This window comes from Diadema antillarum, unplaced genomic scaffold (assembly GCF_040938485.1).
Source record: "Diadema antillarum isolate AM-2024a unplaced genomic scaffold, OU_Dant_1.0 scf00000034, whole genome shotgun sequence".
NCBI classification, from domain to species: domain Eukaryota; kingdom Metazoa; phylum Echinodermata; class Echinoidea; order Diadematoida; family Diadematidae; genus Diadema; species Diadema antillarum.
In genome coordinates, this window is record NW_027270923.1 from 183,099 (window position 1) to 210,095 (window position 26,997).

Genomic DNA, 26,997 nt, shown 5'->3' on the forward strand with positions numbered 1-26,997 from the left:
GGTTCGTTATTCCGAAGAAATTTTGTTAACGAAAAAAAAATGAGAAAGGTTAGTTATTTCGAAGATTTATTTATCTTAAGACGATTATAAAGATTGCAATTCTTAAGTTTTGTTAGTGTACTCTCCTTTTTCTACCATGGATTAACGATACTTTTTGTAATGTTCCGATTAACGAACGTTTTGAATTCCTATCATTTTCGGACTAACGAACCGTATAAGAATAAGAATAAGGACCATATTTTATTATCGAATTAACGAACCTTTGGAATAACGCCAAAATGTGCTTAATAACAAACCCTCTTTCATTTCCGAACTAACGGACATTTAGTTTTATCAGAATCTGTGTGTTTTGTATTAAAGGACTTCGGAACAATGAAACAAACCTTATCTGAATTCAAATTATTTTATTACAACAACGCAAGTTCCCCTCGGAAACTTTGCGTGATACACGGAGTGAACATTCAATGATGCGTTCGCTCATGCAGAGACGCTTTAATAATGCTTGTTCCGCTACGCATTTTCGAATGCGATCCGCATTTCGTTATAACGGAGCGCATTTCTTTTGTTTTTCTTTGTCAGTGGCGCTCAGAAAAGACTTCGTGATAACGAAAATTTTGTTATAACCGTCTTCATATAAGCGAATTTTGTACCATAGACTTTAATGGCGATAATTTTGGGACCAGAAGTTTTGCTTCGTTATAACGAAATTTCGTTATAACCGTGTTCGTTGTAACGGGAGTGCACTGTATCTTTATTTGTGTACTTCGTCTCTGTCTTAATTTGCTTTCTTTGCATTGTTTCATCAATTTTGTAACTATTTTACTGTTATACCGTTAACGCTCATTTCAGAATTGCCCTACTGCATTATTGGGCATATTAACAACTAGTATATCAAGGATGTGGGAAGAGATTGTCACCTCCTTGGTATGATCACTGCAGAGCATTACCTCCCTTGACAATTACTCCTTATTAAAATTAGGCTCCAAACAATCACCCCTCTTACAATAACTCTCCCCCAGAAAATTACGTCTCTCATTGTTATTTTCGAACACGTTTGCTATTTGAATTGAAAAAAAAAACAACATTTTTTCATATCGTCTGGTTTTGGTCGAGACCTAACTTCAGGTTTTAAACATCTTTTGGGTGAGATAATTAGAAACCCCTTACGAAATATTAAAGAGCATGTTATTCCAAGAAGGATTCAATTTTTTGAAAAAAAATACTCTTGAAATGGCCGGGATAAAACAGAGCAGCCCTATAATGTAAAAAGGATTCTGTCAACTACAACTCTCCCTAGATCTATTCAAAAAGAGGGTGCAGGACAAAAGACTTCGTTAACAACTAGGGGTGTTTTGTAAAAAAAAAGGAAGAAAGAAATACCGTTAAACTCGTAATATTTTACTCTTTCTAATGACACTAACTTATATTTGAACTGGATTTCCTCTTAAAGTGTCGAGAACATTTAATTTGAAAACTAGCACAATTCTACTTGTTTGTAAAACAAGCTGTAATTTTACTCTCAGGACAGATTAGGACACCTTTTGATAAAAGTTGCCAGTTATGATATCTTGTTAGTCTCTAATAATTTCAATAAAACCATGGGTTCTGCTTGATTGATAAGCTCGAGTCACTGACTTGTTACCATGGACCTGCTTTGATCGACCTACAGCGATTGGTAATTGTGTGGAACTGACAGCTTGTCAGGACTGATAACTTTCATAAAACCGTGCCCGGATCCTATCAGAAATTACGGCTTTATATCGAAGAGTCCCTCGCTAATGTTAAGGGAATATGAATTGCAGTGAAATCAACTCTCCTTTTCTTATGTTTATCGTCTATCATGTGTTATAACGGTAGAAAATAAATGACAAGCCAAAAGAGTGATGACAGTGTAAGAGAAAGGTGCATCTTCTGATATGGTGTTATGAACTTATGGAAAATATACGACGGGTGGTAACTTTCGGGGGGCGGGGAGGGAGGGTTGTCCAGTAGGTAAGTATTAGGAGGGGGCGGGGGGGGGGGTTCGGGGTATGGTTAATGGGGGGGGGGTAGTAATCCGGGTGGTAGTTATCCTGGGGGTAGTTATCCGGGGAGTAATTATCCGGGTTATGGTAGTTATCCGGGGGGTAGTTATCCGGGGGGTAGTTATCCGGGGGGTAGTTATCCGGGGGGTAGATCTCCGGGGGGTAGTTACCCAGGGGGTAGTTCTCCAGGGGGTAGTTATCCAGGGGGTAGTTATCCGGGTGGTAGTTATCTGGGGAGTAGTTATCCGGGGGGTAGTCATCCAGGGGGTAGTTACCCAGAGGGTAGTTATCCGGGGGGTAGATGTCCTAGGGGTAATTGCCCTTGGGGGTAGTTGCCCTAGGAGGGTAGATGACCGGGTGGTAGTTGTCCTAGGGGGTAATGGCCCTGGAGGGTGATTGCCCTAGGAGGGTAGTTGTCCGGGGGGTAGTCGCCCTAAGGGGGAATAGACCTGGGGGGTAATTATCCGGGTGGTAGTTATCCGGAGGGTAGTTACCCAGGGGGTAAGTGCCCGGATACGCCTAACTACACATCACGAGACAATGCTTCTAATATATACCCATGTCGTAAAATTGTATTTATGTATGTGGTTACTGTTTTGAAGTAGATTTTATATTCATTTATTCAAGACTTATCTTCTGATAACAGCGCTGAATATTTCATAAATTATATGAAATCATAAATATTTGAAAATTATGCAATTTACCATCCGCGACAAAATCAGAAATACATTTCAGAAAATATTTTCTGAAAAATAGTTCATTTTTTGCTTGAAGTTATTACATGATCGATTATAATCGTCTCATTGGACTCACATGCCACATAATTTGAGTCGGTTGACTCATTTATAACAGTTACTGAGTCAAATAGAGATGATGCAATATGAGTCATCGATTTCGTGACTCATTATTGTAATTCGGTGTGCGTCATTTTACTCGTTAGATTCGGTAAAACGAGTCTTTTTACTCAGAAGAACTTAAAAGATGTGTCACAACAGCAATGACTCAGTAGATTCGACCTAAAATGAGTAAACTGACTCGGGTAATTTTTTGTGTGTAAGTTTTGCTCGGAGTGAGGTCAGTCGGAGCTTGGTCATTTGGCAATTAGATCGATTGGCCCTTGCTTCTCAATAATGTCTAATCCAGGCCGTCCTCCTCGCTTGTCCGAAATGAAGTCAGTCCTGCAACTGTTATATTATTTTCTCCCCGGACCTAGACCGGGTCAAGATGGACTCAAGTCACTTCCTGAGGTTGGTCGTTTGCGCTTAACACCCTCACTACGCAGAGTATAAAAGAGTTACTCTTTTGTCAATTCACCGATTAAAGTATTAGCAAGTTTATAGCGACTTTACGTATATAAAGTGGATTGATCATGTTTCATTGTAGGGCCTACATGTACATAGATTTAAATACAATGTCATCACAATGTCAATCTATGAGCATAAGTAAGTTTAGATAGAACTTCAAGGCAAGGGCATATCGAAAGAAAAAAAAAACGCGATCTAGACACGATGAGAATACGTGCATAATCGATATATGTGACCCTGCACCTCAAAACAAACAAAAAGTCGCCAGACATCTATTGAGTGATGGATACTATATTTTGATTATCAAATTCAGATACTGTGTTTTGTTTTGTTTTTACAATGATATGCTTTGTACACTTATATGCATTGATGAAAATGGAAATGAAGAAAGAAATGAAAAAAAAAAACATACTTGATTTTGGGCGGGTCTCTCGAGGGGGAAAAAATCTACAATTCGTTACAAACCATTATAGAAGAAGAGTTTAAAATATCTATTGAGTCTTGTTTCCGTAACTGAGAACTACTAAATAAGGTTATCCGCAAGTGGTGACAGTATTGTGCCACCAAAACAAGACATACAAGGATGCACACTTAGAGTACAAGTTTTGGTATGTACTTTTTCTTTCGGTCGAACTTTCGCATATCTCATTTGTACCTTGCATTAGTCTCTTGGAATGTATTCTTGGAATGTATCCCCGAACAAGTGACCCTTTCAAGTGATAATGACGTCCATCCTTTCACGAAAATTTCTATAAAACCACTTTCCCTTTTTACAGCTAAATGTAAAATAGAGGATTTAGAACAAACATCCCGAAACCAGTCTACGAAGTCTGTCCAACTTTTTTTTTCTTTTTAAATCAAGGCACTTGATAGTAATACTATAGCTGATACCCCTACAAGGAAATGGAAAGTTCCAACTGGGCACGTATGAATGAAGTAAGTAATAGATGGGGATTAATGGATCCGAAAATGACTGTGTCGTGTCCCTCATGGACTTCATGATGCGCCGTTGATCATCCTAGATGCCTCAGCAAATGAAGGGGTCATCTTTTTTCCTTCTTTCTGTACTGTGACAAGCTCCCCGTACCCCATCAACACAATATTCTGTCCCGTGTGTACTATATCCTCTCGCAAAAAGGAGAACCACCTACCACAATCCCCATCCTTAACAAAAAGGGGGGGGGGGGTGGGAAATAAAGATAAAGCTCTAAAACTCAAATCAAAGGATGTGTCTTTCGTCGATCCGGCTTCCCATCTTGTCCTCCCAATGTGTCTTTCGTCGATCCGGCTTCCCATCTTGTCCTCCCAGTCAGGCGTTCTTTTACTATTTGCATGCATGACGGCCCGTGAGCCATCATCCCCCAGTTCAAGGTTGAGTGATGCTCGAGATTATCTCCGCCACCTTTTCGGCGCTCACGCGCGGAGCTATAGCAGGAGGATAGTTTTCGTATAGAGGTCACATTATCTGTGATAAACAACCAGCAACTTTCCGGTTACTGTTTTTTACACCCATCGTCCGCTTCTTCCCTTTTGTTTTCTTTTTCCTAATATTCTCTTCATACGCGTTATTCATGTCTGACTTTACAGTCCTTTTTTCAGGATACCACTCTTTGCTGTTCATATTACGTTCGTCCACCATACACGACCATTGTTACACAAACTGCACAGTGAGCAGTAGCATATAGGATGAATTATAATGTAGGGTATTTATTTGTATCGTTGAAAAATGTTTTACACTCTGTGTATATGATTTATCAAAGTGATGAAGAGAGTGGTAATAGAGTCAGTCAAGTCTAACTCAACTCAAATTATCACCGAATTCCCTCAGTAAAACAACAACAAAATACGCATGAAAACACATATGTATGCAAGTCAACCCCACCCATTGTACCCCCACTAGTAAAGAAAGTGTGACAGATAAGATGGGCCTAATGCTTAACGATTAGACTTTTGAGGGAAATATATCTGTCTTCATCCTAATGGTAATAAAAGTGCGTAATCAAAATAAAGATCAGTAATTTTAGGCCAGTTTTCAGCCAGCGAGTCATCTTTGATAGATGAAAAACGAGTCTTCTCATTTGCTTTTGACACAAACTTACCCCCATGCTGCAATGCACCTTTTATTGATAGATATACAATGCGTTGTCGCTTCACAAAAATAATGTGCAATTTTTGGTAACGCTTCGTTGGATGAACCACATGCTCTCAGGTAATATACTTTGAGAAAAAAAATCTAGCTATCAGCTTTTTCCTCCTTCTGGTCCTCATTCCTGTCTAAGAAAGCCATATTAACACCCCGTTGTTTGATATGAAGTCAAAGCTTTTGAAGACGAATATGAAATATACGAAGCATAAGTAGAAATTTTGATAAGTTGCGATTATTTTTAGAAAACTCTGGTAATAACTGTTCTGCTATAGGTCTGACCGAAACATGGTTGACTCCCAATATAAGTCATTTATTTTCTATATCCGGCTTTGATTTCGTGTACAGAAATAGAAAAGAAAGAATGGGTGGTGGCGTGGGTTTATACATCCCCAACAAATTTGAATATTCTATCCACGAAGAATTGAATGTCATGACTGATGTAGTTGAATCTCTTTTTGTTGAAATGGTAAACCCGAATGGGAAAAATATACTGATTGGAGTTGTTTACAGACCCCCTGGATCGAATCCGAATGATTTTTTGTTGTATATGCAAAATTTAATGCAGAACTCTATTTTTACAAATAAACATGTATATTTAATGGGTGATTTCAATATTGATCTTATGAAATGTAACTCCCAACATATTTCGCAAGAATTTGTAGAAACCTTAATGTCTGTTTCTTTATTACCGTTAATTTCTAAGCCGACCCGTGTTACTGACCGATCTGCCACTTTAATTGATAATATTTTTTTGTAATATTCTCCCAATTCCCGAGTCTGGTATTGTTTTATCTGACATCTCTGATCATTATCCAATCTTTACACAAGTGCCAATTAAGTTATCTCCTAGGCAAAATAATTATCAGAGACGTCGTAAGATTACGGCCAATAATCTTATTAATTTGCAAAATAGTTTAAAAGATATTGATTGGTTTTTTGTATACAACAATACCGATCTTGATTTGTGTTATGATTATTTTATGAAAACTATCACTTCTAAAATTGATGAACATATTCCGTTTTGCACAAGGAAAAGTTCTTATAAAAGAACTCCAAGACTCCCGTGGATAACCCAATCACTTTTAAGATCGATTAATAGAAAAAATAATTTGTTTTATAAATACAGGAGTAACCCTACGGATAAAAACAGACAAAAATATGTGACTTATAAAAACACGCTTACTAATTTATTGCGTTTACAAAAGAGAAAATTTTATGTCAACCAGATAATGAAGTATGAAAATGATATTAAGAATATTTGGAAAACAATAAAAGATGTTATTAATACATCTAATGATGTATCTAGTATTTCAGAAGTACGATGGGGTAATACCTCAAGCAATGTACCTGCTGGTATGGCCGAAATTTTTAATGATTTTTTTGCATCGATTGGGAAAAATTTATCACATAGTATCCCTTCATCTAATAAAGTGTTTTATGATTTTTTAGATATACCTAATCCTAAAACTATATTTTTGGACCCTACGTATAATGAAAAGGTTATTGATATTATTCATAATTTGGAAGAAGGGAAAAGCCCAGGTTGTGATGGAATCGATAATTATTTGTTGAAAAATATAATTCTTCAAATAATAGATCCTTTAGTATATATTATTAATTTATCACTTAGTACTGGGCTTGTACCAAGTCAAATGAAGACTGCCAAAGTTATACCTATATATAAGAAAGGGGAGAAAAATGATGTCAATAATTACAGACCAGTATCGTTATTAACTTCAATTTCTAAAATTTTGGAAAGAATAGTATATATCCGAACTGTAAAATTTTTCAACATGAGTAATATATATACGAATTTTCAATTTGGATTCAGAGAAAATCTTAACACCACCCACGCTTTACTTACCTTTGTGGAAAAGATTACACATGCACTTGATACATTTTCGCATACAATAGGCATCTTCCTGGACTTTTCAAAGGCTTTTGATACGATTAATCACGGTATACTTCTTTCTAAATTATCCCATTATGGTATTCGCGGAAAAGCCTTGCAATGGTCTACGAGTTATTTATCTGACAGATTTCAATATGTACATGTGAACAGTTTTGATTCTTCTATGAAGCAAATAGAATGTGGTGTTCCGCAAGGAAGTTTGTTAGGCCCACTGTTATTTATAGTTTACATTAATGATTTTTATAGATCTTCAGATAAACTCTCTTTCATATTATTCGCGGATGATTCCAATCTTTTTTATTCCCACCCTGACCCTAATACTTTGATTAGTACAGTGAATGATGAATTGAAGAATGTCTCACAATGGATATATGCAAATAAATTGTCACTGAATATTGAGAAGACAAAGTATATGTTTTTCAGTAATTCTTTAGACAGATTACCAGGTAATGTTATATTTGACACTACTCCTCTAGAAGAGGTTTCGTCTATTAAATTCTTAGGTGTTTGTGTTGATAATAAGTTATCATGGAAGTGTCACATAAACAATATTTGTAAAGTAATTGCACGTAACATAGGTATAATGAATAGATTGAAATATTATCTTCCTTCTTCGGCTTTGATTACGCTTTATTCAAGTTTGGTATTGCCGTACTTGAATTACGGAATTCTTGCTTGGGGGAATACATATTCGACATTGTTAGATAAACTTTTTCTTCTGCAAAAGATGGCGCTCAGAATCGTTTTTAACCTTCATATCCGAGCACATATACTGACAAGCTTTTCCTTGAGCACAAAATTCTGAAAATAAAAGAGTTGTATTTGTTTCAACTTGGTCAATTTATGTTTAATTACAACTGCAATCATCTACCCAAAATATTTTACTCTTTATTTCACCGTAACAGCCACGTACATAATTATCCCACTAGACAATCTAAAGAATTTCATCTTCCCTTAGTTAGAACTGTACACACTCAAAATACATTTGTTTATACCGGACCCAGATTTTGGAATAGCTTAGATAATGATCTTAAAGAATCTGTGAAGTAATTACATTTAAGTATAAACTCAAAAAATATTTGTTTTCTAAATATACCAGTTAATTCTGTTTAATGAAAAAACCATTCATGTTTCACTTTTCCTTGAGATTTTGTAGTGTGTCCACAGACCTTTTCCATCCCTCTCCTTTTCCTTCTCTATTCTTCCCTGCTCCTTTTTCCTCGTTCTTCGTTGTCCAGTACCTGTCTGAGTGCATTTCCTCAAATTCTGTTATTTCTGTGTATTGTGTTATTGTTGTTGTTGTTGTCGTCGTTATGTTTTTTGTGGCCGATTGCATATCTTCCTTTCCGTTCAATTTTCCTGGCACACCTGGCCCCATAGCGTCTGTGCCACAAATGTGATATGTTATATAGTTTATACGTTTGCATCCTAAAATCCTAGTAATGTATTGTTCATAGTATCAACATCATTATATCAATGAGTAAAATGTACAATAGTATATAGAAGAATTTAAAATGAATATGTCTTATTGGTATAACAAATTGGTGCTGTTGTTGTTTTGTTCCTGTGTTCCACGTTTTACAAGCGTGGCTTTTTTAGTGGAACACTGTTTTCCATCATTATGATTATTTACTATTTTTGTTGCCATGACAAAGTGCATTGTTTCTTTTTTACGACATCATTCGTGTATAATATACTTTATATTGTATTGAAAAAATCCTTTATCGGACGAGTGTAAGAGAAATGAAAAAAAAATGTATCACTTTGGATTATGCCAACTTTTTCTTTTCTTTTCTCTGTGATGATGGAAATAAATAAACTATTGAATTGAATTGAATTGAATTGAATTGAAAAAATTGAATTGAAAGAAGGCCTTCACGTTGCCCGTATTATGTAGAAACTTGTGTTACTTATCCTTGAAATGTATATCCTTGTGGCTGGTATAAACAACCAAAGGCCACGCCAATGATATAGCAAGGCAGTTTTACTTGATGAAAATCTGATTCGCAATGGCCGAGATATATACACACAAAAGTGAAACAAAGCAATCCTGATAACAGGACCCGTTGGGTCCCACTTGTAATTACGATCGCTTTGTTTTGGATAGTTCAGCCATTTCAAAACCAATTTTCATCAAATAAACTTTGAATTTCTCTTAGAATCCTTATTATGTTCTTCCATAATATTTCGGAAGAAGTTTCTCATTGCCTTAAAAAAAAAATCATCAAAAAAGTTGGAAAGTTCAAGCCCCATCTAAACAGAAACTGTACCATCTCTTTAACAACGTGGTGTTGGCATGCACGATGTAAGCACTGATCATGGAGCTACCTCCATGTATTAGTACGGGCTACTATGTCGAAATATTGGATCCCGTGAGATTTTCGTGCCAAAATGGATTTTTTTAGCTAACTTGGTCAATTTGGGGGTGCTGAATCCAAAAAACTTTGGTTCCATCTTTTTCGACCACGTCTTCAGCCGCCATTTTGAATTTCAAAATGGCCGCCACAGCAACCTGTATTTTGACTCAGTTCTCATGATGTGAGCATCACAGAAGGTTCAAATTTGATGCAAAAAGCATGTTTATGATGTCAGACATTCTGATACCCCATTTCCTGATATTGTAGATCGTTTTAATGCAAATTGAGGGCTGCCATCTTGAAATTCAAAATGACCGCCATAGCTTATTATATCTCAGTATCTCAGTATCTCAGGTTGTAAGCATTATGGAAAGTATAAATTTGGGGCAAAAAGCATGCCTATGATATCAGACATGCTAATATATACATTTTTGATTTGAATGATGGATCATTTTGGTTGGCGGCCATCTTGAAATTCAAAATGGCCACCATAAGAAATATAATTGGGCCTATATCTCATATCGTATGCAGTGTGTAAGGTTCTAACTTGGGGCAAAGAGCATGCGTATGCTATCAGACTTTCTGAAGCATATTTTTCTGAAATGATGATCCATTTTTGATATCATAGGTGGCCATCTTCAAATTCAAAATGGCCACCATACCAGAATGTATATTTTGACCCATATTTCATGTTGTAAACAATACAAAAAGTTCACATTTCGGGCATAAACTGACCTCATGATGTTGAACATTCAGATGCACTTTGATCTCCTCCCTAAAATTGCAGATCACTTTTGAGGCTGTCATTTTATCATTCAAGATGGCTGCTTTTCAGCTAATATCTGTGGTTACAAGCAACTTTCAGATACATAAATGTTTATTGTGGTGTGCATTGTACTTTCTTTTACAAACACAGACACGTACACATAATTATATACATTCTGTAATAATGGATTATTCGCATTGGCTGCCACACATTCGAAATTCATTACCATTTTCCCATAATGCCCTAGTAACTAATGATCATATTCACTCATACCCTACCCGTTGTTCCCATGATTTTCATTTAAGTAATCCAAAGCATTTACTTGCTCAAAAGTCGATTAGACATCACGGTCCGGATACATGGAACACTCTTCCTGAGGAGATGAAACAGTGTGCCTCCTTGTTTTCATTCAAAGCAAACTTAAAGAAGCATATTTTATCACAGTATACTTCAAATACGAATTAAGCACGAATAATTTATATGACTCATGTTGGTCTCCCGATAGTAGCAACATCGTAAGTCATTCCCTCTTCCAGCAAACCAATTTTATTATTCTAAATCCCAGCCTATCTGTCCCTGTGCACTTTCAAGCACTCGCACGCACATTCACCACCATCACACATCAGAGTTTATTTTCCCCTGCTATCTTCGCAGCAGAATTTTGTATTGTTACCAATTTACCTATATACCTACCTTTTCCTCGGGCCGGCCATCTTTTCAAGCAATGCTTACAATGGCGGCCCTCTGCATTATCACTTCTTAAATATGATATTGTTATTGTAATCCCAGCTGCATAGACATGCATAATTTCCTTTTATATCGGTGTTTATGCAAGTCAAACGACTCTGTTTCAAATATACTTTGTATGTTTCCCATGTTCACGATTATTCAATCTATGTATATTTTGATTTCCAGAAAATAAAGTATCTACAAAAAAAAAAAACACTATTGAAATTCAAGATGGATTTCGACCCATATTTGGTGCTGTAGAATCGTTACCCTTCAAACTCGAGCATGCTGGAGAACTTTCATGTAGGACCTATATGTATATGTAAGTCAATTACTTCAATAAACAGTGTTATTATTGCATAGGCGGGACTGCTTCCCGTAGGTACACTGCCAAGTTGAAATGTAAAATGGCTGCCATGGGAAACATTCCTTTAAGAGCATTGCATTTGGGTAAAACTTGTGAATGGGAAATCATGTGATTCTGGTGTCAAAGCAAATGAGAGATTGTCCAGGGTGAAGTCATCCACGCCCAACTTCTAGAAGGCATGGACGGTGTCATTGCACATTCTGCATGATTCAAGGCTTAGATAATTCTTCATCCATCTGCTCTTTGAGACATCCTCAAATTGTCAACTTCAGCCAGCGCCATAAAAGGCATGACCAAGCAGACCTTTGTTTTTCGCAACAACTTGCAGAACACAATCTCTCAACAATATCGATTGTACTTTATCATGTCTATTTCCAGTGATGGAGCAGACAACATGCGATGCAGTATCAAAAGTAAAGCAAAGATCCATTCGGAGAATGAAAATCTCAGTGTCTATACGTAATAATCATCCATATCTCTGAAATTCCCTGTTGCTTTTGAAGTAGCATCCAATACATGCAATTGAATGAGGATATCTGCTTCCTCGTTGTGACGGGTGACAGCTCCCATGGCATCTTTAATGAACCCTTTGTTTCGTTTTTTCCCCGTTCTGTAGATGGTATGGACTAATTAGTATTTCAACTTTCAGGCTGATTATTTGGCTCAGGTTTGTGGGTTTCTAAGGCATGGGTATGAAACATGAACCTGTTTGAGAGAATGAGAAGGCCATAAAAATGTGAGATGAAGAGTGATTGTGGAATTACTTACAACAGTAGAACTTATAACTTCCTATCATTGCATCGTCCAGTAATGACTGGATATAATGACAGATCTATTACAGACTGTTGTACCGGTAGAAGTGCTATAAGAAGGTATAGTAGTCCTCTTAAGCTTAATAACTTTTGATCCAATTTTACACGGTGTATTTCAATTGCAAGAGCTGAATGTCTGGCCTTTCTCATAATTATCATAGACAGATATTTTTTTTTTGTTAATATATATTTTGAAATTCTTTCAGATACAAATTCTTCGTACAGAACATGAAAACTTCCCTTTTCATCTCTTTTTAGAATATCCTCCTTGAATGTGTCCGATACCTGATTGCCGAACACCACATTCACCAGTTTGCAGTGACAATTTTTGAGATTACCCTCGTGTAATGGTGTTCTAAGTTGTTGAAGAATTCTGATGCATCCAAAGTGCCACAGAACTGAGCTATTTTTGTTCCTTTGTAGGTTTAGAATAATTGGCGGTACAGCAGTAAGCATCTTGGAAGTCTCGATAATTGAGGATGACCCACAGAAGGGCAATCAGAAGAAAACTTACTCATTGGCATTCCTTATTCATTCTGTGTTATTCCAGAAATACATCCATTATGAGCTCCCTGATGAGTTGTTTCATTTTGTGGTCAACAAACAAGCTTGAATGGGGTGACCATGGCATTTCTTGCAATTGCGAGTCTTTTCCTTGTTTGTTTTCATTGTCTCGAGGCAGCATCAAGTTTTGAGATCACCTTTAATCGTATCAATGCTTGCTTTTGTACATATATTCAAAAACTGGGATTAAATATAACTATTAACGAAGTTCCACGACAGCAAATAATGTTTTGCCTGAGAGGCAAAAACAAATCACATGTACGCGAACCACATACCCGCTTGGCTATTGTAATTATGATGTGGGATGTAACGCTTCCACGCTTGCCCACACTTATGGGAAGTGGTATGGGACCCCTCCCCCCCCCCCCCCCACGCAGTATTTGCCCCTCGGGATGGCTTGATGACGTCATTGGAACCTCGTCCTTACAGTCTGAATTTATGGCTGCCATTTTGAATTAAGAGATGGCTGTTCTGCATGACATGAAAATGAATTCGGTCTAACTAGGACAATTTTGGCAAATTCATCTATGGCGCTTACCAAAGTATTATATGTTTTTCTATGGCCACCATCTTGAATTTCAAGATGGTGGCCTATCTAATGGTCCACAATAGGAAACAGCTGTACTGGACCGTTGAAAACCACAAGCATGTGCATTGCTGAAAATTTGATGCTCCTACAATAATTCCAACATGAGATATGGGTAAAAACGCTTTGGCGGCCATTTTGAATTTCAAGATGGCAGCCTATAAATTGTATTAGAACAATCCACAATATCAGAAAATGATATATCAGAGTGTCTGACATCACAACCATGCATCCTGCACCAAATTTGAAGCTTCTACCATGCTCACTGAATGAGATATGGTTCAAAATACTGTTTGCTATGGCGGCCATTTTGAAATTCAAGATGGCAGCCTACAAATTGTATCAAAACAATCCACACTATCAGAAAAAGATAAACCAGAATGTCTCACATCACAACCATGCATTTTGCACCAAATTTTGAAGCTTCTACAATGCTCACTTAATGAGATATGGATAGAAATACAGTTCGCTATGGCGGCTGAAGACGTGGTCGGAAAAAATGGAACCAAAGTTTTTTGGATTCAGCACCCCAAAATTGACAAAGTTAGACAAAAAAAAATCAATTTTGGCACAAAAATCTCACGGGATTACATAGTAGCCTCTACTATATTGATTATGGCAAAGCAGTCCACGCCACGGAGTTGGACAGGATTCTAAGTTTAGTTAAATAAACAGTGCACCAGACTGCAGAACTGTTATACGTGCGTGTAATCACGAACGCGTTACGTATACTTACATGTTTTAAAATCTGTCTATGTTTTTGTTCAAGCTTACATAAGCAGGGAGGTGTATTAAAGGGATCGTACAGTCAGTGGCGTATCTAGGGAAAACGGCGCCCGGGGCAAGCGCGAAAATTGCGTCCCTAATTTCTGAAAAAGACGAGTGTTCAACCCCAACCCGATCCCGGTAGGGACTTTAAGCAAAGTCCACATGATATGCTTTTAAAGCCCTTAAAAGGGGTCTTTTGAGGGTGATTTAAATGTAATGAATTTTGATAAATTTTGGCGAGCGAGCGCAGCGAGCGAGCCGAAAATTTTTGTATTTCAGCTTACAAAACATGGAACTCTTGTCAATTTTTGCATATCACATCTTACAATTCTAATCAAGATATAGTGACGGCCTTATAGATAACGATTTTTATTTCAACAAACTGAAGACTTGTTATTCAAATTCATGAAAATTCTTCCGTCGAGGTGTTTTCATTGCAACTGATTGACAAATTGCCCTACAGCAACGTGAATAAGCACTGAATTGATCAATGTTTTAGTAGTAGCCATGATAAAAAATCATGGGCGTACATACATTTTGTTATTCAAATTCATGAAAATTCTTGTTTTATAAAACAAAAAGCAGTACCCGCTGCATGCTATAAGGATTAGAACCAACACTTGCTGTCGGGCGAAAGCTCGGTGGTCTAGTGGAGATGACGCCTGTCCGGTGATCAGGAGGTCGTAGGTTCGAATCCTGCTCGAGTTTGTACGCCCATGATTTTTTATCATGGCTACTACTAAAACACTGATCAATTCAGTGCTTATTTACGTCGATGTAGGGCAATTTGTCAATCAGTTGCAATGAAAACTGAAGACTTGAAAAAATGCTCTAAATTAGTACGAGCGAGTGAGCCGAAATTTGTATATTTCAGCGTCATCATCACGTTTTGTTCTTATATCCTTTTTGTTTTGATAAATTTTGGCGAGCGAGCCGAAAATTTTTGTATTTCAGCTTACAAAACATGGAACTCTTGTCATTTTTTGCTTATCAAATCTTACAATTCTAATCAAGATATAGTGACGGCCTTATAGATAACGATTTATACTAACCAACTGAGGACTTGAAGAAATACTCTAAATTAGTACGAGCGATTGAGCCGAAATTTGTATATTTCCACGTCATCATCACGTTTTGTTCTTATCTTATTTGATTTTTTTTTGGCGCCCCCCCCCGTATTTTCGAAACCGATGGCGCCTTCTTTTGATCCAATTGGCGATCGCTTCAGAACGAAAGAAATTGCAGCCGCTGCTCCGTGAAACATTTTGCCTGCTAAACATAAAATGACATGTGTGAACACAATAGACATTGTCATTTTGTCCGCGCCATCATTACATTTTGTTCTCACCTTCTTCTCCTATGTAAAATTTAGAGAGCGAGCGCAGCGAGCGAGCCGAAAATTGTATTTCAGCTTATCATAACATGGAATTCTTGTGTGAACACAATAAACATTGTCATTTTGTCCGAGTCATCATTACGTTTTGTTCTTATCTTTTTTTTGATTTGGTTTTCTGCCCCCCCCCCCCCCCACCATTCTTCCTCCCCCCCCCCCTTTCCGGTGAGTTGTTTCTTCTTCTTCTTCTTCTTTCCTTCTTTTTTTTTCCTTTTTTCTTCCTTTTTCTTTTTTTTTTCTTCTTTTTTTTGCGCCCCCAAGGAGTGGCGCCCGGGGCACGTGCCCCCCTTGCCCCCGCCCCTAGATACGCCACTGCGTACAGTTTTGGTTGAGACCTAATTTCAGGTTTCTAACATTTTTTGGTGAGATAATGAGAAACCTCTTATGAAATATGAAAGAGCATGTAATTCGACGAGGAATTAAATGTTTATTTGATGAAAATTGGTTTTGAAATGGCTGAAATATCCAAAAAAGAGCGATTCTAATAAAGTGTGGGACCTACACTTTATTACGATCGCTTTGTTTTGCTTTGTTTTTGGATGTTTCAGTCATTCCAAACCCGATTTTCATCAAATAAACTTTGAATTCCTCTTAAAATGGTATGCTCTGTACTATATTATATGTGTTTTCTTGGTATCTCGCAAAAAGTTATACAAGCCCAATACTCATCTTCACCAATACGGTACCATCTTTTTAAGCTGCATAGTGGGGGGCCTTGCATGTGTTATTTTTGATTTTCAGTTCAAGTTGATGTAAAAGTTTAATTTTTGGTACCATTGTAAAGGTAATTGTCTATAGATCAATATTGGTTCGAGTGTCAAGCACACAAGTAAGAAATACTCAAAATGGCCGCCAAAATCCAAGATGGCCGCCAACTTCTAGACTTTTGTCAAAAAATTGGATAAAACTCTCCATTTGAAGTGATTTAAGTGCTGAACCTGATATTTTCAAGGGTAATGAGATTATTGGACACATTTAGAAATAAAAACAATTAATGCCTTTCGCTTAATTTGCATAAATTTACATAAATTCCATTTTTAAAGCTTTTTTCCTTAAAAAAATACAATTATTTAGAGACAAAATGTATATAACAAGGCAAGTGCCAAATTGTGTCTCGCCCATTCGCGTACAAGGAATTAATATTTTTTATAACTCCCAGAAGTTAATTGACCTACTTATGACCTTTGACCTTGTGGTGACCTTCAACACCCCAAGGGACATTTACCATCCACGTTTGGTCACAAACGAACAAAGGGATCAAAAGTAATGAGCCGTAATCGAAACATGCCATAAAAACATAACATTGGACCCTCAAAATTTGTTGACCCCTTTCTGTGACCTTTGACCTTGTGATGACCTTTAACTCCCCAAGGGACATGTACCATCCAAGTTTGGTCACAAACGGACATAGGGATCAAAAGTTATGAGCCATAAACGAAACGCGCCCTAAAAACTTAACATTGGGCCCTAAAAGTTTGTTGACCCATCTGTGACCTTTGACCTTGTGGTTACCTTCAATTTCCCAAGAGACATCTACCATCACCCAAGTTTGATTGCCATTGTAGCAACATGTGCTGAGTTATGTGTGATAAGAGAGTCTTGCAAGTAAACTTTAACGTATGACCTCAAATGACCTTTGACCTTATCATGTGACCTCTTACGGCACCATAACATGAAGGTACCCCCAGTGCATCCATCACCCAAATTTGATTGCCATTGTAGCAACATGTGTCGAGTTATGTGTGATAAGAGAGTCTTGCAAGTAAACTTTAACGTATGACCTCAAATGACCTTTAACCTTATCCTGTGACCTCCAATGGCACCATAACATGAAGGTACCCCCAGTGCATCTATGACCCAAGTTAGGTTGTAATCCAAGCAACTTATGTGAAGTTATTTGTCAAAAGAGAGTCTTGCAGGTAAACTTTAACATAGAAAAGAGAGTCTTGCATATCTGTACTCTTTAATATATGACCTCAAATGACCTTTGACGTCATCACATGACCTCCGACAACACCATAACATGAAGATACCCCTAGTGCTTCTATCACTGAAGTTTGGCTGCCATTGCTGTAACAGTTGCCAAGTTATGCATCATAAGAGAGTCTTGCAGGTAAACTTTAACATTTGTGACGGACGACGGACGGACGACATTTGGATCCCTTAGTCTCGCCTTCACCTCCGGTGGGCGAGACAAAAAGGAAATAATCACAAGGAAATGATAATAGGGAAAGAATTACAGCGAAATCTTCCAGAAATGTCCTAAAATATATTTTCAACACATCCGATGAATAGGGGGTCAATAGCTCCATGTTTTACAGAGGCATTATACTCCAAAGAAAGGTCTTGGAACTGCTAGCGCACCCACGTGACTATTGTGATAAAGTATACCTGCTTTCACCTATCTGAGACAACAAGTTGTACAAATCCTGATGTGACGGATATGATGACTGAAACATTAGAACAATATGTGATCAAGAAAACTGTCAACCATACACGCCTAGAGGAAAGAATACCAGAACACATCCCTAGTTTGACAGAGGAAAGACCTAGTTTAAATCGTTTGTTAAAAGATGCTAAAAAGGTAATATCAGATGCAACTCGAACACCATGTGGATGAGGCAGTACGGATATTATTAATGGCAGCATTTATTCTCAATAAAGCTGTTTGGGATGAAGAAACCGCATTCAGGTTTGATGATTTTTTTTTCCCCAAAAGGTTCCAAAGAACATCTGTATTTCTTCCGTCAACTCCTCTCAAAACCCAAATCAATGCCATAAAGAGAATTCCTGAAGATACTCTGTGAGTCAGAAAGCCATGCTAAATATGACTTCTCTTTCTGCGAATCTGAATTGTGAGCTGCCTCTTCCAGTGTTTTTGTTCCTCAGATTGCTTTCCCAAACAAGGAGGAAGAAGCTGGACTGTAGAACCAAGGAAGTTCAAGAGCATGGTGTTCCAACTGGCTTGAATTATATAATGAGCTGTCAGTTTTCAATAGATGGACAATCAAATCATCAAAGACCTGAAATTTCACCTAATGATAAAACATAATCATACAACTAAAGTCAATCCTGTCCAGAAATATGTGAAAAAGTGTAAATCAGAGCTATATCATGCGAAATGTTTGAAGCTGTGTCCTCCGGGAGAGCAGATTTTATCATTTTCTGCTTCATTCCGTGGTACAATGATCAAGTATAGTTCCTTATAGATTATCATTTAAGCTTAGTGGCAAGTCCAGTCGAGTAATTTTGATTCTTATTTCGTCAATTCTTTCACAAACATTGTTTCAAAGAAAATAAGACAATGTGGCTCCATTCTCTCGAACCTCCTTGGTGGAACTACTTAACAAGTATAGTCTCAGCGTGTCACACAATAAAGTCCTTAGCACTGAATCTAGATTTACAGAGGCTGTCGTTGGCTGTTGCAGATTAAACAAGGAACAAAACTTGTATAGACTGTGCTACAAATTGCATCAAGACATTTTCACAGTTTCAGTCCTGGATAACCTGGATCACAGTCCCACACCACGTACTGCAATAAAGCTCATCCTTCCAGGGAACTGGCGTCTTAATATTTCAGTTTAACTCATCACAAAAGCCTGGGTTGGACAGAGAATGCTTACGAATCAACTCATAGAAAGCAGGAACATGCAGCAGTGAACCCATCCTTCTTCGTTCGTACATGTTTGCACCACCAGTGGGCCAAAATTTTGTCACCCAACCTCCCATGAAAGATGCGCAACCGTTTGCAGTAGTAACGAATTTGCTTGATGAGGAGAAACAGCACGAACAGGCATGGATGACTGCATTTCTATGACATCCTAAGATAAAGAAATACACACTCCAGCGTCATAGTCTTCCTACCATGCAGCTCAACACTGTTGGACAACCAGGGACCCCCCCCCCCCCAAAAAAAAGCAAAACATTGAAGCCTCCTTGCCACTTTACCATGAAAAGGCCGCCTCTCTATGAATGATTTCACATGGAGTGAAACGGGTGAAAGAGAAAACTGCGCACCCCGACTTACACCAAGTCCCTGTGTTGGTAGTTGACCAAGCACTGTACGACCTTGCATAAAAAGGCAGCTGACCTTTCCTACTATACTATCGCGGAGGGGATGGGGAAGAGTTTTTCATTATGAATCTTCCCCACACACACCTACATTGTCATCCAAAAGGTAGCTCAACTCTTGTACCAAGTCAGATTTGTTGGCATAGAAGATTCAAAAGATAGTGTCATTCATGTCAGCAGGGAACCACTCGCACCAGATTGTTACGACATCATTATCATCGACGGTGTAGCACTGATACGCTCACTTCCTGGTATAACTGTCCGAGGCAACAACTTTACATCAGATTTAAACAAGATGTTGTGCCCAGGTATTTGCCACAACTTGAAGTGATTGTCAAGATTAGAGATTGTCTGGGACCAGTATCAAGCAAAGGAGGGACAAGAGAATAACTTGGAAAGGGCACATGACGAGTATCTGGGTCCGCAATAATTCCGGGAAATTGTCATGTCAAAAGTTTCTAGCAAATGATAGCAACAAGGAGGATCTTTATTCTCATTCTTGTCCAGGAAGATCATAGGAGAGCATTTTGCAGATGACAGAGTGTCTATGTCATGTCAGGCAATCAAGTGCTCCATGCTGGAAACGGTTCACCGATAGATCAGTGCAAATTGACACACGTCGTAGTACATCTGCCCAATGCTCTCTATTCTTCATCACTTGGAATGATGTATACTGGAGACACTAATGCTGTCGCAATCCTTCTAAGTGATTTCCATAACATCAACGCTCTAGTCGAAACTGACTAAAGAAATCTGGATCTCCTTCAAAATGAGAAATACAACTAAATGATCTCCCTGAACAGTATAGCCACAAACCTGGGTGCGACAGTGTGCATGCCATGACCCTTTTCCACGCATAAACTGGATCAGATAGTACTTCTTCCTTCAAGTTCAAGGGTAAGCGATCCCTCTGCATGTTGATGCATGAAATGCCGTTCCCATGGGACAATTTGCAAGTATTGTTGACAATCCTTTACTTTACTGAATCACGTGAAGACAATGATGTTGACCTCGTCCAAGTAAAGTTGTTCTCACAGAAGACTATGGACGTGGAGAGAATTCCTCCATCCAGAGATGCTTTGTATCCACATCTAAGAGAATTATTTTTCAATCGAATGCCTGGGTAACAGCCAACATGTCTATCCTTTCTCCTGTCGTAGGTGAGGGGTTATAGACTTGTAGGTTGATATCTAAGCTGCAGATCCAGTTCAGGGTAGCATCGCGTACTTGCTTGAATAAGTTCTTTGAGCCCTGCTGGGAACTTCGGCAGGTGGCAGTCTTCCACAATGTGGCGCAGAGTTTGGAAAGGATGGCCGCAGTCACACGCTGGGCTAGCCAAGAACCCCATTTGTGTAGACGGTGACATATGTCCTTGCATGGAGGTTTCAGATGAGGTTTAGGGTGAGCCACTGTTTCTGAGGGAGGTTGGAAGCCCTCTGGCTTTAAAGTCAGGTCAGTGATGGTGTTGCACGTGACTTGAGTTGTGTTCGAGACAGCATCAGACCAGCATCTGCGCCATTCACTTTTGGAGTCAATGTGTTCCAGCGTGATGGAAGGAACATCTAGACTGGCTGCGGTATTTCAGGCGCATTGGTGGCAAGTTGTTCAGGTCGTCGTGGATTTGGAGGTCAGGGTCAGCATTGATGGCATTGGCGACACTTACCATCCTTTCCATCCTGCGTAGGAAGGGGGGAGTGATGTGTGCCAAAACAGGCAGCCAGTGAAGAGGGTAGACTTGAGTGCACTCATTTCGTGTGGCAGCTTTTGGCCAACGAAGACGAGCAGTACTCTGCAGTTGAGTAGGGGAGGGCCAGTGTTGCAGTACGGAGAGTACTGGCTTCTGAACCCCAAGTGTTGCCTGCGAGTTTCCTGATGATGTTGACCCGTGATTTCAACTTGTCTGCAACTCTCTTTAGGTGTTCTCGATAAGTGAGGTCCTTTGGAAACCCCTTATGCTTCCAGGCTTGCCACAGAAGGCAACCTTCAGCTTAGCTTTGGCAAGATGGTTACTAAAATGGAAAGCAGTAATGGTAGTCTTTGAAGGGTTGGCGCGAAGTCTCTAGAAGGTGAAGTACTCCTCCATTGTCTTCAGATCTTGGGTTAGGACTTGGCTGATGTCATCCAAGGACCTTCCTTGAGATGTAAGGGCGAGGTCACCTGCATAAGCAAATTTCCTGGATGAAGTGGTGGGCATGTCACTCATGTATATGTTGAAAAGGAATGGAACCAACACAGAACCAAGGGGGGGGGGGGCATCATTGGGAGTCCTAACAGAGCTGGTCTGTTTACCCAGAGTGACCCTGAATTTTAGACCAAAGACAAGCAGCGCAGAGTAGTCTGGCAATTCAGGATTTGAGAAAATTTCAAAAGGACACCTCGTCTCCACACTGTGCCGTATGCTGATGAAAGGTCTATGAGCGCTAGGCCAGTTTTCTAGCGTCGTTGGAAGCCAGCCTTAATGTTAGTGATGCCTGCCAACAACCTGGCCAATGAACCATGGATGGAAAAAAGAAGACGGCAAGCTGCTTCCCATTTGGACCATGCTACTCCTTGCTAAGGATGTTTTTCACCTGGATGCGAAGTGCACCTGCCCAAATGCCTGCTCTCAGTGCAAATGTGTTAAGACAAAGCTGAAGTGCACGTGTCAGATTGTGTTTACATGCCAGAAGTTGCTAGACTAGAACATTTTTCAATGCGACCACAAAAATATGTATATTTGGATAATTTGTCAACCATTCTGTTACTTTAATGCATTGTGGACGGATTTCTTAGAGCAACTGTTTATGTAATAATGAAAGAAGATATGCTCCCATGATGTCTATTTGTTTAGCAGTCAATTCCTCATACAAGTAAATAAAATTGGTGGAGAGACTGATATTACCAATAGCATAAGTATGAATCTTATGAGGCATGATGCGGAAAAAAAGGAAACTTGAAAGTGGCAGCCATCTTGGATTTGGTTGATATTTTGAATTGAATGCATGCACCAATTGTGTTGGTTTTTTTTTATTTGATTCCCCACACATGCAATCATAGGTATAGAGACCAAAATCTCCATTCTAGACTCAATAGTACAAAAGTTACGAGTCACATTGCAAATAAGCTTGAAAATGGCAGCCATCTTCGATTTTGGCGACCATTTTGAATTGGAGATGTGCTCTAATTGTGGTCGTTTTATTTTCATTAAATTGATAATGCATGCAATCATAAGTATAGAGTCCAAAATGTAAATTCTAGACTTAATAGTACAAGAGTTACGAGTCAGAAAGCAAATAAGCTTGAAATGGCAGCCATCTTGGATTTTGGCGGCCATTTTGAATAGAGGATGTGCTCTAATTGTGATCATGTTATTTCTATTCAATTCCTGACACGTGCAATAATAGGCATAGCGACCAAAATCTGAAGTCTAGACTCAATAGTACAAGAGTTATGAGTCGCTATGCACAATAGCTTGAAAATGGCAGCCATCTTAGATTTTGGCAGCCATTTTGAATAGAAGATGTGCTCTGATTTTGCGTTAATTCTATTCATATTCAACTCCTCACACGTGTAGTCAAAGGTGTAGAGACAAATATCTCCATTCCAGACTCAATAGTACAGGTGTTACGAGTCACAACGCAAAATAGCTTGAAAATGGCAGCCATCTTGGATTTTTGCGGCCATTTTGACTAGAAGATGTGCTATTATTGTGTTCATTTTATTTTTATTCAATTCCTCACATGTGTAATCATAGGTATAGAGACCAAAATCTCCACTCTGCACTCAATACTACAAGAGTTACGAGTCATACTGCAAATAAGCTTGAAAACGGCAGCCATCTTGGATTTTGGCGGCCATTTTGAATTGAAGATGTGCTCTAAATGTGTTCATTTTACTCGTATTCAATTCCTGACATGTGCAATCGTAGGTATAGAGAGCAAAATCTTCATTCTAGACTCAATAGAACAAGAGTTACGAGTCATAATGCGAAAAAACCTTGAAATTGGCGGCCATTTTGGATTTTGGCGGCCATTTTGATTTTTTTAATGATACATGCTTGACACTCGAACCAAAATTGTTCTACAGATCATAACCTTCAATTTGGTACCAAAATTGAAACTTTTACATGAATTTGAAATGACTGAGTGCCAGGGCACCCCACTAGCAAGGATTCACACAGGAAACTAAACAAAGCAGGATTAGGAACTAGTTCGAGTTCCGCATGGAGCTCTGTCGCAAAAGGTCACAGTTAAGCGTCAGGTTGGATATTCACGACAGTAATAGGGTCTAGGTGTCACTTTAAAGCGCAGCAAAACTCACTGAACACAGTTCAAGGAAACGTCAGCAAAGTGGAAAAAAAAAGATTCGACATGCGCCGGAAGTAAGAGTGTCAATGTGACCTCACAGGTAACACGACTGAAAAGTCTCTATGGCGGTTAACTAGCTTGCAACATGGCTGGGTCTTCGGGACAGTCCTTGTCCCATAGAATCTATGACGTACGATGGATTCACTGCCCCTTGCCCATTGACGCCCTTTTTATATTTATAAGGTCGAGTAAGTGTGTTACAATAATCTATAAATATATCAATATATCAACATATAAATGGGTCAGAATTTTGAACGATGTACAATTGAGCCAAAACAAGGCAAAATTTAAAAAAGTAGGAAATTCTCCAAATCATTCATCTTACCTGAAAGAGTATAACTTAAGCTTTAATATGAACCCAATTATACTAGGATTTTCCCAGAGGAACAAGTTTTTATTCACCGCTGAAGTTTACCATGTCCAGAGCAGCGAACGTCCGTGAGGAAAAGTACTGCACATACATTTGAATACCATTTAACATAGTTTCCAAAGATCTGATTCAGTTCAAAATCCTAACGAAATATCTTGAGGGACATGTGTATGTGATTGCAAAATATCAAGCTTGTACTCTTAACCTGTACGTAATGGTAGACAACTGATGATTTAACTAAATTCGTCATTTCTGTGGAAATATTGCTCTTCCGCTAAACACTTTCTCCACTTTACGCGCATTTTACAGAAACTCAATATTGTCACCTCTTATTTCACTATCCCATACTTTAATCCTCACTCCCAAATAATAATATACCTTTTTAAGATGTATCTCATGTGGGCAGTCTCTATAACCCAACAAACATAACATAGTTTTCATCACGGAGGTTCGCATGTAGCTCACGGACGTTCGGAACAAACAAGATATTGAACAATGCAGCTCTCTTGAGTTGGAAACGCATTCTACTCACAACAAACAGCAATTTCATGTCGAGAACAAACTCCTCAGCAAAATCCTGAATAGATATTACCAATTCTCAATTATATAAGCTTGTTTATCTTCTCATACTGAGGAATCAAAGAAAACAATTTTCCATCTCTCGTAAATGAACGTACAAACGTACGTGTAATCTCAGTGACGTAGTCCATCCTTGAGAACGAATGTATTTATCAAAATTTCGTTATCATGAAGTAAATATTCAGGTCCTATACTTGTTATATAGAGTCTAAAATGCAAAATTTACTTTTTATATAACGAACATGGTCACAGCTAAAATTATGACAAAGAATTAATATAGAAAAACAACAGAAATGTGCTCCGTTATAGAAATACGAAGTTTAGCTGGGGAGGGCAAACGAATACGTTAGGAAGAAATCCCTCTGTGTTTGCTCCTTGTGTTACACACTGTTACCGAGGAGAATTTGTGTTATTATATTAGTCAGAAATGATAATAGGTTCGATACTAGGGAGTTTCGTCATAACAAGACACAATAAGTCCATATAACTTGGATGGATGTTTGTGACTTCGATATTATACAATATGGTTTGTTATAACAAACCTTTTGTAGCGCGTCATTTCGGAGGCTCGTTATTCATACAGTTTGTCAATACGAAAATTGATAGAGTTCGTATAATGGAAGCTTCTTTATTCGGTAAATGATCTCCAAAGGTTAACCGAAAGGCTTATTAAATTGGAACATGAAAAATTATGTTCGCTTATCCAAATGTGGAGAAACAAGTTAACAACTAAAATCCTCCAATTTCAAAACCTCATAATAACCGTTTTCACCTAAACGAATATCAGGCCCATTCCACTTTTAGAAGAACGGACCTAAAATTAATGATCCTTAATATTATCTATTTTTCGAAGAACATTTCTAATAACAAACCTCCTGAATTAACTACAATTTTTTTTTTCATTTTGGAATAACAAACCTTTGGACATCGGAGTAACGAATCTTTGGAAGAGCCAACGTATCAAAGTGCAACCTTAAACCTATTCTTAATCAGTACTTTTTTTAACATGTGTTTTCAAAGTAAGCACAAAAGCACAAACAAATTGACGATCTCTCTGTCTCTTAATGTAAAATGAAAAAAAAAAATCTTGGAAAAAATTACAAATGAATATTGCTTTTCATTGATGAGTATAAAACAACACCATGTGATGATAAGCGGAGGATTTGTGTGTTTTCATCTGACAATAATTGTATACTGCATGATTTTTGTTCGCTTGTGACGGCATTTCGATGAATAAAAAACATAAACAAACAAACAAAAACTTCTCCAGAGGAATTTGGTATAACGAGAGTGCACTGGCAATTCTTTTCTCTGTGTGTTGGAGCTCGATCCCTTCTCTATTTCTCAGTCATTTTCATTCAACTGCTTCTACGTCCTTTTGAAACTTTTCCGTATCTTATTCAACACATTCTCATTACAGACTTCTTCCGTCATTATCCTGAATGTGATTGCGTAGCACTTTTCGGATTTGTTTTGTTTTGTTTTTGTTTTCTGTTTGGTCGCAGCATGTTCAGGCTATTGAGGGAATGAGAGAAAAATCGTCATGAAGAGAAAAATAAGAATGAATTAAGGCATTTAATATCATGACAATTACAGCGAACGTCCGTTATGGAGACCAAAACTGGATGTGTTCTGTTTGAGACGGCAGCTACCATACTCAAAAGATAAACACTTAGAGCACCTGTCACTAAAAAGTGGCACTGATCCTCTTTCTCCTACTATGTAATCCATTGACTTATTCAACCAACGAACATCCGTGAAAAAAAAAAAAAAAAAAAAAACGTTTTCCGTTTGTTATTACAGGTAAATTGAGTACTGAACGCTATTCACTTTCGGGTATGAGCGGCTCGGTGATTTGGTAATGATTATTTTCAAATAACATTAATCTTATGTGCAGTAATAT

At 38.1% G+C, this 26,997-nt stretch overlaps 1 protein-coding gene and 1 non-coding gene across 3 annotated transcripts in view; one reads left to right on the forward strand and one right to left on the reverse strand.

Moving 5' to 3' along the window:
* Window positions 1–26,997, reverse strand: part of LOC139743595 (integrin beta-1-like) — a 159,792-nt gene that overhangs the window by 39,291 nt on the left and 93,504 nt on the right. The window lies entirely within an intron of this gene.
* Window positions 14,971–15,043, forward strand: Trnat-ggu (transfer RNA threonine (anticodon GGU)). Its single transcript has one exon. It is a non-coding gene; the product is annotated as a tRNA-Thr (tRNA).